The following is a 22,557-nucleotide window of genomic DNA, read 5'->3' on the forward strand; positions in this document are numbered from 1 at the left end:
CAGCCAAATCTGCCATGCAAGAAGCCTGTTGGTAGTAAGTATTTGTCTGTGTTTCATACAGTTCACTTCAGAAACTGGGCTGAGATTTCAGAGACAATATGAGAAAACACTCATGTTTTGATTACATTTCAGTCCCCCATGTAGCATTTTTCTTTCTCTATGCCCCTATTTCAGTGGACATTATAAGAAAAAATGCCATTAACATTGAGAGGAAAAATGGCATTAAAATGTGGAGATGCTCAAATGCCACAGCAATGGGGTCTGGTTAATTCTCTAAGACACCCTGAGGTTTGAAACAGCTCTTTGTTGGAAGCCCCAAAAGCACTCTGCCAAAGACACCAGCTGGTCACTGATGTTTCTCATCCAACTGTCAGGCAGCAGCCATCTCTGGTGGGCTGGAGTTTTGAGGTGTGTTCTAATCCTGCCCTTTGCTGTGTGCCGCTGAGCACAGGGAAGAGCCAGATTAGACATTTGGCACTTGACATCAAAGTTACAAAAATGGAATCATCCCTTTTATTAGAAATCTCTCCATTTCCTCTCTATGGTGCATTTCCAAGTCTTCAGTGTGGGTTTAGACAACTTCTTAATGGAAATCAAAGGCAATTGGACATTTCATTTATTGTTCATACAGAAAGAGATTGTGAAATAGTTTAGTAAAGGTAAGAAGTGTGCAACAGGGACAAGGCTCTGGTTGGAGCAATTAGTCCTGAGGGGTTGGTGGTTCTGTTTCCAAGATGATCAGCTGCTTTTCCTGTTTCTGGATCAAGGGGCTGTGGGTGCTATTTTGCTGATCTTGGCCACAGAGGCTGGCAAGAAGCAAAAGCAGAGGTAGATCCTTGTTTGCAGTGAGGCTGGTGGGTAAGGAGCTGTGTCTCTGTCCCGGCAGTGCTTGTGCAGTGGGTTCATGCCAGGAGCCCTGAAGTCATCCAGCGTGACGCCCAGCCCGTGCTATGGTCCTTCCTGGGGAACAAGGCGCTGCCTGTGCGGAGCGCCAACGTCCGCACCGTGGCCACCAAGCTCGCCTCTGCCCTCTACAAGGTGATGGGCAGCCAGCTGAAGAAATGTGCTGCCAGCAAGCCTCCACATGTGCAGGAAAACCTCTCCAAAATGTTTGGCTGGTGAAGGCGAGATGTTCTCCAGAAGGCTGAGGAAGCACTGAGTTGGACACCTCTGGATTTGCCTTTTGAGCTGTGCCAAAAATGATGAAATCATAAGCAACAGTGTGCATCTGTCCCCAATCTCTCCATTGCCCTTCCTAGTCATGGCATGGGGGGCCTGAAGCAGCTCAAGATTGAGAACAAGGTGAAGGCAATCATGGCTCAGCCTCACACAGAGGTGAGGGGGGAGCTGGGCCAATCTCTGCTGGGAGGAAGGGTCTTGTGGCAGCCCAGAGAGGCTGTGCACATTGCCAGGGAACAGCTGTACCCTGCATGTGCCCCTGCAATGAGCTGTGCTGCTGCCAGTGCCCCTGGAGCTGTGGGGCTGCTGAGCTGTGGGGCAGGCAGAGGAGCAGGAGGGTGCATGTGCAGCTGAGCCATTCCTGGAGAGCACAGGGCTCTGGGCTCCCTGCTGTCCCAGGGCAGCCCAGAGGCCAGGCTGTGCCTGTGCTAGCCCTGGGCGAGTGGCTCAGGGTTGTGCCCTGGCCTGCCTCAAGTGTCTGCCAGCAGGAGCATGTTTCCCTGTGCAGCTGTTTAGACATTTCCAGAAAAAAATATGTCCCATTAAATAGGGAGCTTTAGCTGCTTTACGTTTGCATGGAGGCCTCTGTTTAACTTTGTGTCTCCACTTTGCAGATCTGACTGGTTACAGTCTTACCGAGAAGTTTTCTCAGGACTTTTTTGATGTTCCGTCACCCACAAAGTCCTTGCCTCCCGTCCAGAAAAGCTCTCTGTCCTCCAAGGTCAGGAAGAAGCTGCCGCCTGTATGAAGAGTGTTTGAAGAATACGATTGATGCGTTAGGCTTCATAGTTACAGCTGTACATATGTTCTGATCTTTAGATGTAGTTTTGAATTAATGTGTTTTGATTCTGTCTTTAAGTTTTGATGACATATTTATAATTTTATGTATTTTATTTTGATGATGAAAAAAAAGTAAATAAATAAATAAAATTAAAATAAACCAAGAGGAGAATGTGAGACCAGGACCTGCTAGCCTAGAGATTATGGGAGTGCAGCTCACTCGATGTGCCAGTGTCTCACCACATCCTTTCCTCATTGGGCCTCTTCTCTTCCTCTTTGGCCATGTTTTCTTTGTGTCATTTGTGCTGCTCTTTGTTACTTGGCATTACAACGGGGTCACCTGTTGATGTGTTTGGGGGACAATGGATCCAAAAGATCCTGTCTAGTCAAAGGTTTTCTACCTAGGTGTGTTCTGTACTCACCAAAGGCCTGAGCAAAGAAACCAAGAGAGGTGTGCCCAAATCCCAAATCTTTGCTCCTTTGCAATCTCCCACAGATCTGGTTCACAGGTGTCTTCAATCACAATTCCATAGGTAAGAAGAGGTCATGTATTTCACTGGGAAATGATGCACTGCTTTGGCAAAGTCACCTGTATGTATATTTACTGGGGACAGAAGTCCAGCTGTGTTGTTTGCACCTTGTTTGCAGAAGGATGAGTGCCCTGGGAGGCCAATAACAAGTGACAAGGTCTCCTCAGATCTGCACTGCAGCCTGGGTGCCATTCAGCCCAGAGCTAGGGGATCATTTGTTCCCATGGACCAGTGCTTGCCAGTGGAATGAATTCCTGCACAGCTGGAAGAAGCAATTCTGGATTCAGCTCCAGCTCTTGGTGGGCTGCATGATCATTGACAATGCTGCCCTTCCAGAAATTATTCTGCAGTTTCCTTTCATAGTCATTTGAAGCTTTTAAACTTCACATTTCAATTTCCTTTGCCTTAGGGAAAAACACTTCTGGGCCAGTGCAAACTGTAACCTTTTGACAGCAAAGTCCTCATGGTTGCCAGCTTCTGATGTTACACAATGTCACCTGGCTGTATGTGTTTGCTTAGCTCTGGGTCTAGTCCCAGTCTAGTAAAACAGTTGGTAGCTCTATACCTTCCTTTCTCTTCCTCCCTCCTTTTCCTTATTTTTTCCCTTTCCCCCCAGTTTCTCCTCAACACATTTTGTTGTGGATATTCAATAATGGTACATTTGTTTTGATTATCACAGCAACCCCGTGTACCGTGTCGGTGTTTTTTGCACTCTGAGATCAACCCACAAACCATCACAAAACCAGTTCATAAAGACGGATCATGACACTTGTATACATACTATAGAAACCTTCTATCAAACCTTAAAAAATCTCTACAAATTCATTTCCAACATTACTGGGTCTGGCACCGCCCCGATCTGGTGTTTGCTGCCACCACCAGTGCCCAGATCTGGAAACTCCCTTGTTCTGGCAGAGCCAAGTTCAGCAATTTTCTGGTAAAGAAAGCCAAAATCTGGCAATTTCCGCTGCCAGCACTGGCAATTCCAAGATCTGGTGTTTGCTGCCACCGCCCGTACCCCAATCTGGACATTTCTCGCTTCCAACACAGCCCAAGTGCAGCAATTTTTTGGAAAAAGGAGACAAAAGGCAGCAATTTCCTGGTGCCAAGACTGTCACCACCCAGACCTGGTGTTTGATAGCACCGCCCATGCCCAGATCTGGACATTTCCCTGTGCCACCACAGCCCAAGTGCAGCAATTTGCTGGCACGGAAAGCCCAAACCCGGCAGCTTCCTGGTGCTGCCACCAGCAGCACTGTCTCTGTCTCTCTGGGAGCCTCTCAGGATCTCCGGCCAGTCCCGAGTCGGCAGACACCTGGGGGCAGCCCCGACATGGCCGACAATGGGGAGACGCTCTCTGTGCCCCGAGGGTACTGAGGGCACCTGGGCTGGTCACCTTTGCAGCACAAGAGACACCAGAGACATGGGTAGGAGATAAAGGGCCGACTCTTAGCAGGGGTTAATCCAAGGTTTTATTCTAGGAGTCCCAAAGGAGCCCCTACACTTAAGGGGGTTTCTGCTGAGAGCCCCGGGAGATGTGCCAAGGTTACATTTAAAGGGAGGTGGAAACCAAAAGTAGATAACATTTTACTGACCAATAAGTGACCTTAAGGGATGGGTACTGGGGGATTGATATTTAGGACAGCATATGGGGCAAGGCTTGGGGCACTGACCCCTGGCCTCTGGCTGATCACTCGACATCCTGGGCCGAAGCTTCTAGATAGAGGGGATGGGATGCTGTGCAACTGACAGAGCCAGGGTGGGGATTTGGGGATGATCTCAGCAAGGGAAAGGGGTTACACAGGTAAAGGAAGGGGTACACCATCTGGGATGAACCATTTGGGAAAAATACAGGGATTCAAAACCAAAACTATTGCAAAGTATTACAAAGTATAAAACCCCACTACAACACACCACCCAGGTCTGGTGTTTGCTGCGCAAGTGCCCAGATCCGGAAATCTCCCAGGGCCAGCACAGCCCAAGTGCAGCAATTTGCAAAGCCAAAATCCGGCAATCTCCTGGTGCCAATACAGGCACCCAGACCTGGTGTTTGCTGCCACTGCCAGTGCTCAGATCTGGATATTTCCCTGTTCTGGCAGAGCCAAGTCCAGCAATTTTCTGGTAAAGAAAGGCACAATCTGGCAATTCCCTGCTACCGTCATTGGCAATGCCAAGATCCGGTGTTTGGTGGCACCACCAGTGCCCAGATCCAGAATTTTTCAGATGCCTGCACAGCATAATTCCAGTTATATGCTGGCGCAGAAAGTTCACATTTGGCAATTTCTTGGTGCTGGCACATTCCCCACCCAGATCTGGTGTGCGCTGGCACTGCCAGTGTCCACATCTGGCAATTTCCCTCTTCTGGCACCGCCCATGTCCAGAATTTGCTGGCAAAGAAAGCTAAAACCTGGCAATTTCCCCTTGCCAGCACCGCCCAATCTGGAGTTTGCTGGCAGCAGGACCCCAGGAAGGAAGGAAAGAAAGAAGGAAGGCAAAGAAGAAGGCATCCAGATGCAGTCCTGCCTGGAGCCTGAAATGGGGTGTTTGCTGGCACTGCCAGTGCCCAGATCTGGAAATTTCCCTATTCTGGCACATCCCAAGTGCAGCAATTTGCTGGCACAGAAATCCAAAACCCGTAGCAGCTTCCTGCTACTGGGTCTGGCACCACCCACATCTTGTGTTTCCCGTACCAAAACCCAGATTTGGAAATTTCTCAGTGCCAGCAGAGCCCAAATCCGGCAGATTTCTGTCGCTGGCAATGACATCACCCAGATCTGGTGTTTGCTGGCAGCGCCAGCGCTCAAATCTGAAAACTTCCTGGTGCTGGCACAGCCCAAGTCCAGTGATTTGCTGACACAGAAAGCCAAAATTTGGAAATTTGCAGGTTCTGGCTTCAGCACCATCCAGCTCTGGTGTTTGCTGGGACCGCCAGTGCCCAGATTTGGAAATTTCCCGGTGCCTTCACAGCCCAGGTCTAGCAAAAATTTTTTAGCTAGCTGGGACAGAGAATTTCCTTGGACTGTGACTTTCCTTTTTCTTGGAACTGTTTAAACCTGCTCTGGACTGAAAACCCAGAAAAACACCGGCAGCAGCTCACACCTGTGGCCCACTGAGCTCTGGGATGCTGCATTCCAGCACCAGAGGGACTTAGAAGAGACCAAGTGAGCCAACTACAATGCACAAAAAGGACTTTCTGAATTTGCCATCTCTTCAGCAGTGTCAGAGGTTTTATTTAATATTACTCATTTTTCATGCTTGTGAATACTTTACTTGTTAAATAAACTGGGGTTTTTTTCACTTTTAGCAAGGGAAGTCTTTTCCTGAACTAGTAGGGGGAGGGGATGCTTGAACTTGCTTTCTAGACGGACCCGTTTTGGAGATTTCCTCCCAAAATTTGCGCTAAGCCAGCACAAACAGTCACAATGAAAACTTCACCAGCGGCACAACTCCCCAGCCCACCAGGAAAAAGAAATGACATGTCAAGTTCTCCAAACATTTGTCCTGCTTTGCAGCAAAAGTCCTGCTGCACACATTGTGCAGTGTGGAAAGCCAAGAGAAGCTGCAGCTGGTGGCAATCTTGTGACAGAAGCTTGACCTTGTTCTCTATGAGAGATTCTTGGGAAGAGCAGACAGGAGAAGATTCCTGGAAACTTGAAATGGCTTTCTGGAAGTGAAATGAAAATGAAAGAAACAATCCAAGATGTTTTCCTCAATTTATTTCTATACTCCCCTTTTCCATGTTGCATCCCAGTAATTCTAGATGCACAGCACCTCTAAGATCGATGACTTAGGGATTTTTAGACACTCTAAAATACCATGAGCCACACACAGTTTTCCTTCCCTGTTTTTACTGGAAGGCAAAACTGGAGGTGCAAGTGCAGTGCTGGGCTCAGGTAGGAATCCTACCCCAAGGGAAGGTAGCCCGGCAGTGTCTGACCCTCAGCAAGGACAATGCACAGCAGCAAGCGAGGGGATTGCCGTGCCAGTGTGCAGGAGTCAGGGCTCTGCATCCGGGCTCAAGGCTGCCAAGTTCCCGTGTTTGGACAGACAAAGAGGCTGTTCCCCGGGGCACGTGGGGCTCGAACGTGGGGCTCGTGGGGCGAGCGGGGAACGGACACGGGGACGAACGGCCCCGGTGCTTCAGTTGCAGCGGCGGCAGCGGCGGCAGCAGCAGCAGCGGCAGTGGCGGCAGCAGCGGCAGCGGCAGCAGAAAACAGATAGTTTTGAATACTCTTTCTCTCTTTCTTTCTTTTTCTCTCCCTTTCCCGCGGTCGGGCGCCCTTCTCTCGGGGTCCCTTGCCCGGCATCCCTCTCCTCTCCCCGCCTCCCTCTCCCCGTGATGGGCCGGGCCATGCCGCCGGCCCGCCCCCGGCCCCGGGCGGGGCTGCCCCGTGCCCGGCCCCGGCCGTCCCGCCGCGGTCTCGCCTCCGCCCGGCTCTGGCCGTACTGGCGGTGGCGCTGCTGGGCGAGCATCAGTGCCGTGGGCCGGGGCGGCATTGCCGCCCTTTGCCTCCGCCTGGCCCGAGCGCGGCCCCGGACCCGAGGCAGGGTCCAGTCCCGGCCCTGGCCCCGGCTCCTCCCGGAGCCCGCGGAGGACACACGCGGCGCGGCCGCTCCCGCCGCCTCCGCTGCGGCTTCCCCGGCCCGAGCTCCGCCGCTCGGCAGCGCGGCCGCCGGCCCCGGGCCTCCCGTTCCGCATTCCAAGGAGCGAACGCCTGGGCATGGCCGGCCCGGGGCGGGTGAGGGGCGCTCGGGGGCCGTTGCTGGCCCCGGGCCGAGCGCTGACAGCCGCGTCCCGCCCGCAGGGGAGGCGCACGAGGCCCTGCAGGAGCGGCACCAGCTGGGCTCGCTGCTGGGGCGCGCTCTAGGCACAGACATGGAGCAGAGAGCCCCGAGAGTGCCCAAGCTGGCCTGCGTGGAGGAGGAGAAGGAAGAAGGCCCTGGAGCTGCCCCAGCGCAGGACACGGAAGAGGTGGTGCCGTTTCCTCCACCGCAGGAGGGTGAGTGGCAAAGCTGGGCTGCAAGGCTGGAGCCTGCAGCCAACTTGGCCCCATGCCATGCCATGCCATGCCATGCCATGCCATGCCATGCCATGCCATGCCCTCCCCTGGGGAAATGCTCAGGGACAGCAGGGAAGAGGGGCCGGGCAGACACCCCGCAGTGCCCTGCTCCATCCCCCTGGAGCATCCTGGGGCTCTCTCTGCCTTGGCAGTGCAGGACTGGGCTGTGTTCTCCGGCCTCTCCCTCAGCCCCTCAGCTCTGGCTGCACTTGCTCTTTGCCAGATGCAGCCCTGGAGTGCACCCAAGAGCAGGAACACACCCCTGGCTGCTTCCGAACAACAGCGCAGGTACCTGCAGCCACCCCCACCTGGGCTGGGCCTGCTGTCCCTTCTCAGCCCAGCACCGCGTGTGCAGTGCGTTTTGCAACATCCCCAGCTTCTTGCCCTTCTGCTACAGCTCATTTGCGACTTCATCAGGAGCATTCGGCAGGAAGAGAGCAGCACCATGGGCGCTGGGCTCAGAGCACACTCCGAGCTCCTCAGTCACGAGACCAGTGCCGCCCTGCTGGATTTGCTTCTGGAGAAGGGTGTTGCCAGGCCAGAACAAGTAAGCAGCCTGGGGCCAGGCTTCAATTTCCCCATGAGTCCCGTGGCTTCCCCAGCCATGCCTGCTGGTCCCTGGGAGCCTTTTTGGCCATGGCAGTGTGCTGGGAAGGGAAGCATTCTCTGGGGACCCTGGGGGCATTGCTCACTCTGGCAGCTTTCCAAGGCTCCCTGTGCCCTCTCCAGGTGCCCGCCATGGTCAGGTACATTCACCGATGGCTCAAGGCCAATGATTCTGCTGAGCACAGACTGGACAAGGCCCTGCTGAATGTCACCAAAGCACACCCAGATGATGCAGTGGTGACGCTCCTGCGTGTGGCCCCATCCTGTGACAGGTATGGGGCCCACCTGCCCAGAGGGCTCAGGCCTCCCAGCCCATCACCCTGTACAGCCTGTCCCAGGTGTCTGACCAACAGAGAGTTCCAGGGCCCTCTGGCTGCTGCCTTTCCCAGCCCTGGCACGTCAGCCCCTGGAGCCTGCTGCCATGCTGCCTTGCTGCCCCTCAGGGCCCTGTCTCCACAGGGCTGGGCTGCCTGGGTGCTGCTGGCAAGGGCCAGTGGGCAGAGACAAAGCCGGGGCTAAGCCCGGGCCCCTAGGGATGCCCAGGCCACGGTGCTGTGTCTGAGATGCCCCTGAGACAGAGCTCTAACCCTGCAGAGCTGCCATCACCATGTGGAAGAGCATCATGTGCTCGCCCAGGACTGCGGAGCCAGTGCAGCTGATACTCCTGGATGTGCTGGGGAGCTGGCCAGAGCGCAGCACGTGCACCTCCGATGGGGACAAAACGGGTGTCTTTGGCCTGGCTGTGAGTTCCTGCAACTGGCCTTTGCTGGCCCCAAGGCCTCCTCTCCAGCAGCTCTCCATCCTCCTTCCCCCACTACATCTGCCTGCCTCAGCGCTGGCCTGAAACCTGGCCCAGGGGCAGCTTCAGGCCCACCAGGCCCTGTGCTCCCCCTGCTAAGGTCTCTCGGGGCCTCTCCCTGCCCTGCTCGGGCCCTGCCACATGCACACCTCGGCACTGAGCGCTGTCTCGGGGCGCTTTTTCTTTTGCAGGCAACTGTGGTGATGTGGAAGATCCTCCAGGAGCCCCCTGTCCCACGTGTAGTGACGCTGTATTTCCCCCACCTATTTGTTCATCTGCTCTTCCAAGTGTTCTTCAGCACAGAAGAGATGCCAGAGGAGGTCAAAACCTTGTGGAAGCGATGCCAGGAAGAGCATGGCCTTGCCACCAGCCCCAACAGGTGCTCCATGCCAGTCCTCCTGTCCCTGCCACGTGGCCCACAAAGGAGCCAGTGCTGCCAGGGTGACCTGGGCTTTGCTGTTCACACAGGTTTGCAGTGCAGACCCTGAAGTCCCTGCTCTGCCTTCTCCAGTGTGAGCATGTGGTGGTGTCAATGGAAGGCAAGCGTGGCTGGGACACGCTGCTCTGTGTTGATACCCACCATTCTGCCGTGGCTCTGCTGGCCGGGTGAGACCCCCCTTCTCCCCATTGCTCCTGGCATTTGTGCCCTGTGCCTGGGCTGTCCCACACGGTCCCCGTGGCGGTGGGCCAAAGGGACGAGGGACAGCCAAGCACACTGGAAAAGGCTGGGAAAGAAGGGTGCCCAGGAGCGGCCACATCTCAAAGGGCCCAGGTCCCCTGGCAGGGTAGTAGGGAAAGACAAGAACTGTGTGAGTCAGTGCTGGGAGAGGCTTCCCCCCTGGCTCAGGGTCTTAGTGCCATTTTCTGCCTTCCAGGGAGATGCGCCATGCATCCAGGCCCTTGTGTAAAAGGATCTTAGACTGCCTCGTTGAGATGCTCAGCAAAAAGATGCCATACTGGGATTTCCTTGCTCTGGCATTCCTTGCAGAGGTGAGCCTGAAGGCCAGCATGACCTGGCTGAGCTGCCTCCCCGCTCTCTGCCCTCTTGTCGCCGCAGCTGCCTGGGACGGTGCCCGTGCCCTGCGCTGCTGCCTGTGCCTGGCCCTGTGTGGCTCTGGGCTCCTGCAGGCTGGCTCCGCCATCACTGCCCTGTGCCTTTCAGGGCCTCGAGTGCCTGGACTTGAGGGAATGCAGGGACAGCATCATGGATGTCTTGCCAAGGCACCTGCAGAGGGAGCGCGCAGACACTGGCAGCCAGCATCTCAGGGACCATTCCCCGCTGGTGAGAAGGGGGCAGTGGCTGAAGCTGTGCAGGCAGTGTGGGGCTGGGCAACGCAATCGCTTGGCCTTGCCTGGGCTTTGGGCGCTGGGGCAGCTGCTCCCAGCTCTCCTGCCTCCCGCTTCAGCTGCCCAAGTGCTTCAGTGTCGTAGACATCTTTTTGTGAAAATCCTTTCTAAGGATTTTTTCCCTTCTGAGAAGCTGAGGCCTCAGAAACAAAATGTAAATGACGGTTATCTGCTGCTGTGGAATGCAACAGGTGGATCCGTGATTAGTCTCATGTGGATGTTTGGAATTAGTGACCACTCACAGCAGAGCTGGCTCTCGCTCTCTGTCCGAGCCACAGACTTTTGTTTTCATTCCTTTCTATTCTTAGCTTAGCTATCCTTCTGAGATGAACCTTTTCCTTCTATTCTTTTAGTATAGTTTTAATGTAATATATACATCATAAAATAATAAATCAAGCCTTCTGAAATATAAAAGTCAGATCTACATCTCTTCCCTTATCCTGAAAACCACTGTCACACTTCAGGAGAGGCCTTTGGCTCTGGGCCCTGCGGCAGCAGGGTGGCCTTTCACAAACTTGCCTTCTGCTCAGGCGGAAAGAAAGCGGAGCCTGACCGAAAGGCTCATGGACCTCCTGCTCAGGATGACCACCAGGATACTGGGCTATCTCTTCCTGGATGATGGTGCCGGGATACCCAGCCCCGTGGCCCTGGACCTGACTAAGCTGTTCCTGCCACTCTTTGACAACGTAAGGCTCTGTGCCCCCAGACACGGCCACTGGCTGCTGCCCGGACACTTGGTGCCCTGTGGAGATGCAGGTCTGCGCCAATGTGGGCCAGAATCAGCTGATGCTGAGCTCTTGCTGCCTTCCTGTTCTACAGGGTGATAGCAAAGTGCAGCAGCTCTCCATGATTCTCTTTCACACCTTGATGTCTGCTGTAGAAGAAGAAGGAAAAAAGCCCCTGATGACCCAAGTGTGTCAGAGCCTGCTCCCACTCTTCTTCCACTGCCACAATGAGAATCTGCGTGTGGCACTGGTGAGGACTCATGCGCTGCTGATGTCCCCCTGAGAGGGGGCTCGGGTGCCTCCTGCCCTGTGCCTGCCAGACTGCAGCCTCCTCAAGGCCTTGGCACAGGGATGCGAGTCCTGTGCCCTGGGCTGTGGGGGCCATCTCTGCATCTCTGCTGCTCTCCAGGCTTCTCGGGGAACACTGCTTTGTGCGGTCAAGTTCCTGAAAAGCAAAGATCTTGAAAAAACAGTGAAGGAAGAGAAATTCTTGAAGTTAGCTGAGCTCCTGGTAAGGACAGCCTGCAAGCCCCAGCCTCAGCCTGGAGAAGGCCCCTCAGTGTGCAGGGCTGGCAGCTGTGCCCCCGCCCGCTGCTGCAGCCAGAGGCCACGTGGGCTCTGCTCCAGGCTCCCGTGGGCCCGAGCTGGGTGCCCATGGAGCCCCGGCCCGGCGGGGCTGTGGGGCGGCACCGCGGCTCCCCAGGCAGCAGCCGGCCCTCTTCCCCTCCCCTCGGGAGCCCTTGGGCAACGGCTGCTGGCCGCGCCTCAGGGCTGTGCGGCCAGGGGAGGCCGGGGCTGGGCGCAGGCAGCTGAGTCCGTGCCAACCCTTCCCTCCTGCTGCTCTCTCCAGCTGGCAGAGGACAGGAGCCGAGCGACCGAGCACCTGCGCCAGGCCCTGCGCTACGTGGAGAACCCACAGAAGCCCCTGCGAGAGGCGGCCATCAGGTTCATGGGTGAGCCACGAGCCCGGGCTGCCCTTCCCCTCCCCGGCCCGCCGCAGCTCGGCCCCAGCCCTGGCTGCAGTCCTGGCAGCGCCAGCTGGGCCCGGCGCCGTGGAGCCCCGCCTGGCCTGGGCATTGCTGCTGCCGCCCTCTGGCAGCCGTGTCCTGGGGCGGCAGCGTGCGGCAAGGGTCCGGGCTGAGCCCTGCTGGGCCAGCAGCCCGTGTGGCCACAGCGCCGGCAGCACCGCTGGCAGGGAGCTGTGCCGCTGGGGCCGTGACAGGCTCTGTGTTCACAGGCATGGCCGCGTGGCACCTGAGGGGGCAGCAGCAAGAGCTACAGCTGATCTGCACTGGTGAGTGAGGGCAGCGGGCTGACCGCGGGGGCTACCGGGGGAGAGCTGCAAGCCCTGCCCCGGCTGCGGAGGGCTCTGTTCCCATGGGCAGAGGACACGGAGCTTTCAGGGCCACGTAGGCCATTGGTGGCCAGCAGCTTCGGGCTGATCCCCTTGCTCCCTGCTCCCTCCTGGCCATGGCAAGAGCTGGCTGCAATGGCCCTTGCAGGGGGCTCTCCTGGGCTCCCCGCAGGTCTGGCTCTGACCGTGCCTCTGTTCCTCTCTTACAGCCCTGGAACGCCTGACGAAGGACAGGAGCAGTGCCGTGTCACAGCTGGCACTTGAAACACTGCATGTCCTCCTGGCAATACAGCGTGGGCGATATTCCACCATGCAGAGGCTGCACGATCAGCTGTGCAGGGCATGGAGGGCTCGGCCTCGTCTGTCAGGGCTCGGCTGCCTGCTCTGCCGGATGACTTGAGGAGGAGAGCTGATCTGGGAGGCTGTCTTTGCTGGGGCAACCTGAGCCACAGGGGTAATTTTCCTTTTCTTTAAGATTTTTCTTTTCTTCTTTTCCAGTTTTTATCTATATTGTAAATAAATAAATTCTAGGGTATATTATAATTGTATATATTATTATATGTTATAGATTACTGTAGATAAATCAATTCTAGAATGTGTTATGATACACAGACCGCCAGGAGCTTTTCTTTGCTGCCCAGGCTCTGCAGGGCAAGAGGCCGGAAAGGGTGAAAAGGGTGCTTGTGCTCAGCAGCACAGCAGGCTGAGGGGTGGTGAGGCCCTGACAGGGGAGAAGGTTGCTCATGCTAAGCTAGCTGCCTAGGCGTGCAGTGGGCAAGGGGAAATGGCCAGAAGCCCCTTGGCCTGTGGTGGCTCTGCTGAAGCCTTTGTGCTGCCCACAGAGCGGCTGGGCAGGGGCTGGAGCTGCAGGGATCCCTGTGAGAGCAGTGCCTGGAGATGGCCACAAGCCCTGTGCCGGGCAGGAAGCGCCATCTGTGTCCTCCTGCCCGTGTGCTGCTGGCTGCCTTGCTGAGGGCTCCCAGGTGCCTCAGGATGGGGCTGCTCTGGAGCTGCTGTGGGGCTGCGGCGCTGCTGCCGGGCAGCTTGGCCGGGCTGGGGCAGAGCCTGCGGGGCTGGGGCGCTGGCAAGCCCTGACCAATGGGCTGTCAGAGGCCATAAGCAGCCCTTGTTTGCTTTGGGATCACCGTGATTTTGGGGGGCAGTGCAGGGGGGAAGAGAGAAAGTGTGGGCTTCCCTCACCCATGGCTGGGTTTTTCCCTACCATGTAGGAGTTGGGCCTTCCTCAAGGCCCTGACAGAGATAAGAGTTTTTACCATTTTTCTTGTTTTCCCTTTTTGTCTCTAATCTCTTTTCAATAATGTGTTGTCTGTTTTTCCAGAGGAAGCATTCTAGGTGGTCCAGTGTGGATGGGAAAGTGCTTGGGAGCAGCTGTGGCGTGGATGGACCGTGCCCTTGGAGAAGTCTGAGGCCGTGGTTTGGGAGCAGCTTTTCTTCCAGCCATGGCTGGCATGAGGTGGGTCCCTGTGTGCTTGGCAGGGTGGGATCAGAGCTTTTGGGAGATGGCAGCGAGCACAGGAGCATCCTGCTCTGGGCAGCTGCTGAGAGCTGGATGTGCTGTGGCTGGCTGCAGGCTGGGCACATGTGCTGCCCTCCTGCTCTGCTGCCAAAGGCAGCAGGGATGGGCAGCTCTGGGCACAGCTCTGGGCACAGCCAGCATGGCCTGGGCACCGCAGGCCTTGGCACAAGGGCACAGGAGCCCTCAGCTGACGGGCGGTTTCTGCTTTCTCTCCTTGCAGCCGGGCTCTGCGGGTGCTGAGGCTGCTCTGGGCTCTGCCAGGGCTCTGCTGGGCTCAGCCCTGGGCCCAGCTGGGCTGGCTCTGCCCTCACATTGCTCTGACAGCTTTGCATTAGATGAGCCTGTTGCAAGCACAGTGCCTGAGCTTTCTGCTTTGGCAGGTGAGTGAGACTCTGCTGCAGGCCCAGAGATTGCAGCTGGGGGACACACATCCAACTGGCAAGGACCCAAACTCTCCACAGTCCCAGCTGAATTCTTGGGTCTGCACAGGGTGTTTCATCTGTCCCATTCTTCCTTCTTGATTGGCTGTAATTGTCAATTGCACTTTCTTCCTCCTCTAGAAGTGCCACAAGTGGGCCAAGGCTGGCGAGTGGGCCATGCTCTTGAGGCAGTGCAGTCTGGAGCTGATGGATGGAGTATTGCCCTTCTGTACTTCCAAACCAGAGCAAAAAGCTGTAAGTGGGACTTCGTGTCTCTAAGAAATCCCTGACAGTTTCAAAGGGAATGTGCAGCTCATTCCCAGGCTGAGAAAGAAAGGTAATCTTCTAAAGGATTTGGGCTTTGACAGAGTTTCCATTCCCAGTCCTTCTTGGAGCTGGAAGGGTGCAAAGCAATTTCCTCTTTCTTCAACTACAATTTCAAATACCAATGTTGGAAACAAAGCCCAAAATCTTTTAAGAGGCTGCTGAGGTCAGTAAGGTGGATCCATGCCATTAGCACATTTACACTGTAAATAACTGAGTTCTCTTTTTGAAAAGATTATTTACCTCTTAATGCAAAGAATGTAACTGTGCATTTATGTTGTGTTTTTTTAACTAACATTATGTTATATTTTTTTACTAACACTTGGATTTTATTCTTATATTTTACAATTAACCTATTTTTCCCTTTTTCCTTTTTTTTTCTTTAAATAGAAAACATGTCATATCAAAGGAATGGCCTTTGCTCCTGGTTCCCATGTGGAGCAGCTCCCTTCCTGCTGACTGAGCTGCTCAGGCAGAGCCCGACAGCTCCTGGCCTGCAGGGCTGAGGCTTTTTCCCGTTGCTGGACACAGACTGATGGAGCAGCACTGCTGAACACTGTGGCACACAGAGGGACCAGCAGCAGCTGCCTTTGGCCACCTGAGGCTCCAAGGCCCAAACTCTGAGCAGACAGGGCTGGAAGAGACTGGCAGGATCTGATCCCTGACTCTGGGCCAGGGCTGCATAAATGACCCCGCAGCAGCAGCAGCAGCAGCAGCAGCAGCAGCAGCAGCAGCAGCAGCAGCAGCAGCAGCAGCAGCAGCAGCAGCACAGCAGCAGCAGCAGCAGCAGCAGCAGCACAGCAGCAGCAGCAGCAGCAGCAGCAGCAGCAGCAGCAGCAGCAGCAGCAGCAGCAGCAGCAGCAGATGGAGCTGACTTTGAGCACAGCCCCTGCCCCTCTTCCCTCCCGTGTGCAGCGGTGTCACAGCAGCCTGAGGCACCTGGGAGACCCCAGTGCCAGCAGGGACTTGAGATGGCAGCCCTGGGCTCCTGGAGGCTGTGCAGGGAACTGAGCTGGGCACTCCCTGTGCATGGGGAGCTTCCAGATGGAAAAGGCTGCTGTGCCCAGGCAGCTGCAAGGGCACAGAAAGGAGGCTCTGGAGCACTGGATCTGTGCCAGTGCCACAGTCCTGGGCAGCAGCCAGCGAGCCCTGGGGGAACAGAGGGCACAGCAGGAGGGACAGAACCAGGCACGGTCAGAGACTGGGGAGAGCCAGGCCTGGGAGCAGGAACAGCTGCTCCATTGCACTCTTGGAGAAAGCTCTTGGCTGGTTCAAAGTGCTGAAAGGTGTGAAGGGCAGAGAGGAGGCCACACCAAACAATGCTCCTTTTTGCACAGCCTCCCCTCTCCATGTCCCAGAAGGAATTGCATGGACTGTGTTCTTCTCTCCATGTCATCTCGTTCAGCATGAGCAGCTCAGCACCAGGAGCTGAAGAAGCTGAAGCCTCAGGCCATAGGAGCTGGGCAAGAGGGAACTTTTGGAGCAAAGTAATGCTGCTAAAATAGCCCCAGCTGAATGCAGTGGATAGAATCATGGACTCACAGAATCCTTGCTGTTGGAAAAGCCCTCTGAGCTCACCCAGTGCAGCCGGTCACCCAGCAGTGCCAAGCCCAGCACTAAACCACGTCCCTGAAGTGCCAAGGCCTGGACACCAGCCCTGAGTGAGGCCTGGACAGCAGCCCCTGAACCAAAGGTGGCCTCTGGATAAACCTTCCAAGCAAAGGTTATCTTTGTATCTGCTCCCTAATGAAACATGCAGGTCATTAGCACTGTGATAGATGTAGCCACTCCTTAGTGAAACATGTATTGACCTTTGTGTATTTAGAAGCCAGACAAGGCCATGAAATCTGACATCTGGCCTTGTTTGGGGCTGTATGGTCAAAGTCACCTCCCTTGGTTCCTCCTTGAGCCCTGGCCAGGCTTTGGGAGGGACCCAAGAGGAGGATGAAAGCAGATGTTGCCACACCAGCAGTGCTGTCAGTTTGTTCATTCAGCACTGTCAGAGCTGGGCCCTCTCCCAGCGGGGTTGGAGCCTCTCCTGGGGCTGGAGGCACCTGCAGGAATTCCCAGTGCCCAGGAGTGGCTCTGCAGCCCTTGGCTGTGACAGCTTCGCCAGATGCTGTGTGGATCTGGGGGATGGTAAAGCGTGAGGGTAAATGCCGTTGGATCTTTCTTAATCACTGCAGGCAATCATTGGTGGAGATGGTTGGGTGCATTGCTGAGCTGCTCCTTTTGTGATTCTTTGCTGCTCTGAACTGCAGGAAATGACACTGATTCCTTCAGTTGGAGTCTGTGTCTTTGGTGCTGACCCTGCCCACTGGTAAAACAAAACTGGCACAGTCTGGCCAAATCCCAACAAAATGTCACTTGTTCAGTGTAAATGTGAGCAATCAGTCCCATCAGAAATTCCCAGCTGGGAAGCCCTTCCCTGGAGTTCCCTGGCTCTGGAGTGGGCTGAGGTCGGAGCCCCGTGGGAGCAGTGGGGCAGTCGGGTAAAAGAAGCTGCACCCCTGCATGTCTTCAAATGCATCCAAAAATTGCATATGGAAAAGGAAAAGGCCGTGTGGGTTTGGGCAGACAAAGATGAATTTGTTGAGAGTACATAGGAAACAGCACCTTCAGAAGGAACAATTATTGTTGGAATGCTCCCACATGGAGCAACAGAAGAAGGTTTTAATCTTGAGCTGGTATGCATTTATACAAGTGAAATATTGGTATCATAAAAATCTAGATATATATTTATAGTATAATGAGACATATATATATATACATAATTCATATATATATATAATTCATATATATATTAATATATTCACATAGATATATATATGGCTATATGTATCTATTTCTATATCACTATCTACATATAAAATAATAATAATGTGAAATAGTGCTGACAATGCTAATTTGGTGACTTTGGCTTCTCAGGGATGTAACACTAAATACCCTACAGAACAGAATTGGCCAGGACCCTAATGTCAGTGGTCAACTTTGTGAGATTGTATACAATGGAAAAAGGAGGAAGGCAGGAAATTGGCTATTTTTACAGAGTGTGCTGATACTGTGATGCAGAGTGCTTTGTCTGTTCCTGTGAAAAATACAGTGATTTTGCCTGCAGGGTTTTTCATGTACCAGACTATCCACAAGCTGCACAATTGGTTGAAAGGGTGAAGGGGTTGTTAAAAGAGCAGTTGGAAAAATGAGGAGATGGGAACCTTTGCCCATGGAGAACCCATCTCCCAGATGTGCTCCATGCCCTTAACAATGGCCCATGGGGGAAATGGAACCGCCTGGCTGTGCACAGCTGCCCCCAATTTGCAAATCCAGCCATGGGCAGTGAGACTTGGGCTGCCTGGGAAATTGTTGTGGCTGTGATGGCCCCTGGCAGGGCCAGCCCAGAGGCTGCAGGGCTGGCCCTTCATGCATTGGAATTCATTAGGATAAATTCAAAGCCAATGAGAGCTACCAATACTGAAACAGGAATTCAGATTCCTCCAGGACACTTTGCTTTGATAACTGCTCCCTTGGAGCTTGGCCTTGCAAAGTGTTCCTGTTATGGCAGGAGGAAATGATGCAGAATATCAAGGAGAAATTACAGTAATTCTGTTAAACAATAAATAACAAGACTGGATTATTCGACCCCATGACAGGGTAGCACAATTATTGATCTTGCAATTTTAAGAATGATTGTGAAAAAAGGAGATCCACCTCCAGTCACCACCATTTGTGGAGATAAAGGATTATTAGGATCCAGCAGCCCTAATAATGGAGCCAGAGTGTGGGTCCAAAGGCCAAAAGGCCCTCCCAAGGCAGCTGAAGGAGCAGCTCCTAGGAAAGACAACTCTGAGTCCTGAAACCTGGGCAGGAACAATGGGAATGTGTCCCTAAGCCAAGGAGTCTGTGTCAGGAGAATCTAAAAGGAGATTACTTTACACATCCTGCCAGACCAAATCTCCCTGTTTGCCCCAAGGGCCCCTTTGGAAAATGCCCTGATCCATGGGGCTCCATGTGAACGCTGCTGTGACACTGAGGGACTTGCACAGGAATTCCATCCAGGAGCCTGGGTGCGCCTCAGGGACTGGGACCCAGCCCCTTCCAGCCAGAGGGGAAAGGGCCCCCCCAGGCCTTGTTAGCCACAGACAGCATGGTAAAGCTGCAAAGGGCCTGGGGGCATTATTCTGGAATTAAAAAGGTGCCAGCTCCATGGACAACAGAATTCTTGTTCCTAATTCGAATGAGATTGAGAAAAAAGAATGAAGAACGGGGTGTCACTAATGTACTACTGATGTCTGTAAGGTGTACCTTGATAGTCAGCCAGAATCTTTGTCTACCACAATCACCTCTAGTGTTTCACCAAGGGATTGGTCATCAAAATGTAATGATGGGTTATGATGGATTGCTGAGCTTCTTTTGTAATTCTTTGCTAATGTTGATGTACTTTGCTGAGCTTATCCTTTTGTCAATCTTTGCAGCTGTGCATGATATAAAGGACACAATTCCTTCAGTTGGTGTCTGTGTCTTTGGTAGTGACCCTGCCCACTGGTGAAACAGGGCCCCCTCTTGCCTAAGTGTTACCTAGGAAGGCAAAAGCCCTCCCTCCAAAATTCCCCCCTTCACACACTGAGCATGATGTGCTCTGCTCTGGGCTATGCCCAGGCTCAGTTAGGGTCCCCTGTCCTGGCTGTGTCCCCTGCCCAGCTCCCCCGCAGCCCCAGCCCCTCCCCACCGTGGCTGGACGAGGGGCAGGACAGGCCTTGGCTGTGCTGCAGCTCAGCAAGAACAAAACCATCTCTGCATGCTCAGCGCTGTGCTCAGCACCCGGCCCAGCAGTGTCTCAGTGCCAGGGGCTGTGCCCTCAGTCCCTGCCAGGGGTTTCCATGGCAACTGCCAGGCCAGGTGACCCAGGTGTCCTGCCCAGTGCCAGTTGCCATGGAAACAGTGCTCAGCCCTGCCCCTTTCTGTCTGGCTGACCTGGCCTTTGGCCCTGGCAGTGCCGTTGGCTGCTGGTTCCTCATGCCAGAGCGGCCAGCGCGGCACAGGGCAGGTGGCCATGGCACAGCCCCCAGCAAGGGATCCCCTCTGGCTCTGGGCACTGACACCAGCCCTGAGCAAGGGCCCAGGGCAGCTTTCCATGGCCACCAACCATCACAACGGGGCCGGGCATTGGTTGCCATGGCACCAAACCAAGGACCGGGTCCCTGTGGCCATTGCCATGGCACCTGGTGGCACCAACGAGTGTCACTGCAATTGTACCTGGAACGGCCCTGGCACTGCTTCGTCCTGAGGGTTGCCATGGCAGCTGAGGACAGCAACAGCTGGTGCTCTGCAAGGGCCCTGGGGCAGATGGGAAGGAGCAGCAGAGCAGGGGCTGATCCATCCCCAGTGCGCTGCACAGCCCAGGGCAGCGTCCCAGAGCGTCCTCATGGAGCTGCCAACAACATCCCCCTTCTGCAGCCCTGGCCTCTCCCCCAGCTCACACAGGTGCCCCATCCTTGCAGGCACAGACATGGCAGCACTGGCTCAGCAGCCCCTGTTTGCATTGCACGGAGCAGGGGGAGCACCCCAATGCTGTTGGTGTGGGGATATGAAGCTGAGGGAGCACAAATGCCATCAGCCCCTGGGGCCAGCAAGGGCTGGGGGACACCAGGGAAACCACTCAGCTTTGTCCTGGCCTCTGCAGTCAGCCAGGAGTTTGTTCCCATCAGCTGGGAGTTTCCTGTCCCACTGCAGACGCTGTTGCTCAGAGCCAGGGCTGCCTGGCAGCCACCCCCAAACTGCCCTGAGCATTTTCTGGGCTTCACCTTTGCTTTCTTTCCACTTCCCTTTTATGAATTTCTTCCTATTGCCCACCCCTGTTCCCTCCCCTGCAAACAGCCCATCCCTGTTTGCCCTTTCCTCTGTGGCCCCACTCCCCATTGCAGTTCCTGACTTGGCCCCATGGGAACGTCCCTTGGGCAGCAGGATCATCCTAAAAGTGCTGCAGGAATTGTCTGCAGGCTCCTGCAGTGCCTGGTGCTGCTCCCTTGCCAGAGGCACCCCAGGCCAGGGGGGCACAGCTGGGCTGCTGTGTCTGGCTCTGGGGCTCCCTGTTCTGGGCAATGAGGAGGAGCTGCAGAGGCTCTGCAGGACTGACAGGATGGGCTTTGGGGCTGGCAGGAGAAGCTGAGGGACCTGGGCTGCTGGAGCCTCTGAAGAGGAGGCCCAGGGCTCCTCCTTCAACTGCTCCAAGGGTTCTTTCAGAGAATCCCAGAATCAGCAAGGCTGGAATAGGCCATGGAGATCATCAAGTCCAACCTGTGCCCTGAAACTACCTTGTCTCCCCTGACCCTCCTCCAGGATAAACAACCGCAGCTCCCTCAGCTGCTCCTCAAAGCTCTTGTGCTCTCTCCCCAGCCTTGTTGCCCTTCTCTGGACATGCTCCAGCCCCTCCATTTTCTTCCTAAATTGGGGGCCCCAGAACTGGACACAGCACTCAAGGTGCTGCCCAAACAGTGCCCAGCACAGGGCAACAATCCCTGCCCTTCTCCTGCTGGCCACACCATTCCTGATCCAGGCCAGGAGCCATTGGCCTTCTTGCCCACCTGGGCACACTGCTGGCTCATGTCCAGCCTGCTGTCCCTCAGTCCCTGCAGGTCCCTTTCTGCCTGGCTGCTGTCTAGCCCCTCTGTCCCCAGCCTGTAGTGCTGCAGGGATTGTTGTGGCCAAAGGGCAGGACCCAGCACTTGGACTTGTTAAACCTCACTTTGGGCCCTGGATCCAGCCTGTTCAGGGCCCTCTGCAGAGCCGTCCTACCCTCCAGCAGATCCACACTCACACCCAGCTTGGTGTCATCGGCAGATTTGGTGATTTTGTATTCTTTTTCACACATTTGATAATCATTTCCCCAAAATCATTAACATATTTCCCCTCCCCTTAACCTATGTGTTCTTCTGTCCTGGGGGTCTCTCTGGTGGTCCCTGGTGCTCGTGGACCCCAATGTTCCTGTGGGCCTGGCTGAGCTGGCAGGACAGTGAGGGTGGTGAGCTTCCAGTTCCCCTTCTCACACAATGGGCATTGTGTGGTTTCAATAGGCCTGGGGTAGTGGAGAGCAAGCTCCAAGTGTCAGCTCAGCTGGTGTAGACAATTTATCATCTGGTAACATGAGGTGACAGAGTGGGCTGTGACATCACAGAGTGGGTTATGTGAGGTCATTGAGCAGCTATGACATCGTAGGCCATCTCTGTGACATCAGAGATCCAGCTGTGAAATCAAAGGGCATACTATGACATCACAGACTCTGGTGTGACATCAGAGACCAGATGTGTAACATTAGAGATTGGGCTGTGACATCACAGAGGGGGCTGTGTGACATCCCAGCAGGGCTGTGTGAGGTCACTGGGTTGGTCACTCTGCCCCAGCTCCCCCTCACAGTTTCTCCCAACAAGTCCAATACTGTTCATGCCCAGCAGGGTCCCTGTCCCCCAGGATCCTCCCAGCCCACCTGGAGCCACAGCCTCCACCAAAGGATGTTCCACAGGATCCACCACCCCAGAGCCTGACAGGGGACAAGGGGCCAGGGCTGTGTGACCAGGACATCAAGGACGGGGATTATCCAGGTCACTGTGGCCTGGCCTGGGTTCCCCAGGTCAGGAAAGATGTCTGGCAGCTGGAGCAGGGTCTGGGAAGGGCCTCCAAGGTGGGGCTGGAGCCCTTGGGCTGTGAGCAGAGGCTGAGGGAGCTGGGCTGGCTGAGCAGGAAAGGCTGAGGGGCTCCTCATCCCAGCCTGGCAGTGCCAGCGAGGAGGGGATGGAGAACACAGAGCCAGGCTCTTCACAGGGGGGCTGGTGGGAGACAAAAGCCAATGGGTGGGAGGGGAAAGAGGGGAGATCAGCCAGGGCATGAGGAGATGAAATGAGTC

General features: G+C 55.1%; 1 pseudogene; it reads left to right on the forward strand.

Moving 5' to 3' along the window:
- The first annotated feature begins 1,266 nt into the window (after positions 1-1,266).
- Positions 1,267-22,557, forward strand: part of LOC134413706 (serine/threonine-protein kinase PAK 3-like) — a 30,556-nt pseudogene continuing 9,265 nt past the window's right edge.

This window comes from Melospiza melodia, unplaced genomic scaffold, assembly GCF_035770615.1.
Source record: "Melospiza melodia melodia isolate bMelMel2 unplaced genomic scaffold, bMelMel2.pri scaffold_48, whole genome shotgun sequence".
Classification (NCBI taxonomy): Eukaryota; Metazoa; Chordata; class Aves; order Passeriformes; family Passerellidae; genus Melospiza; species Melospiza melodia.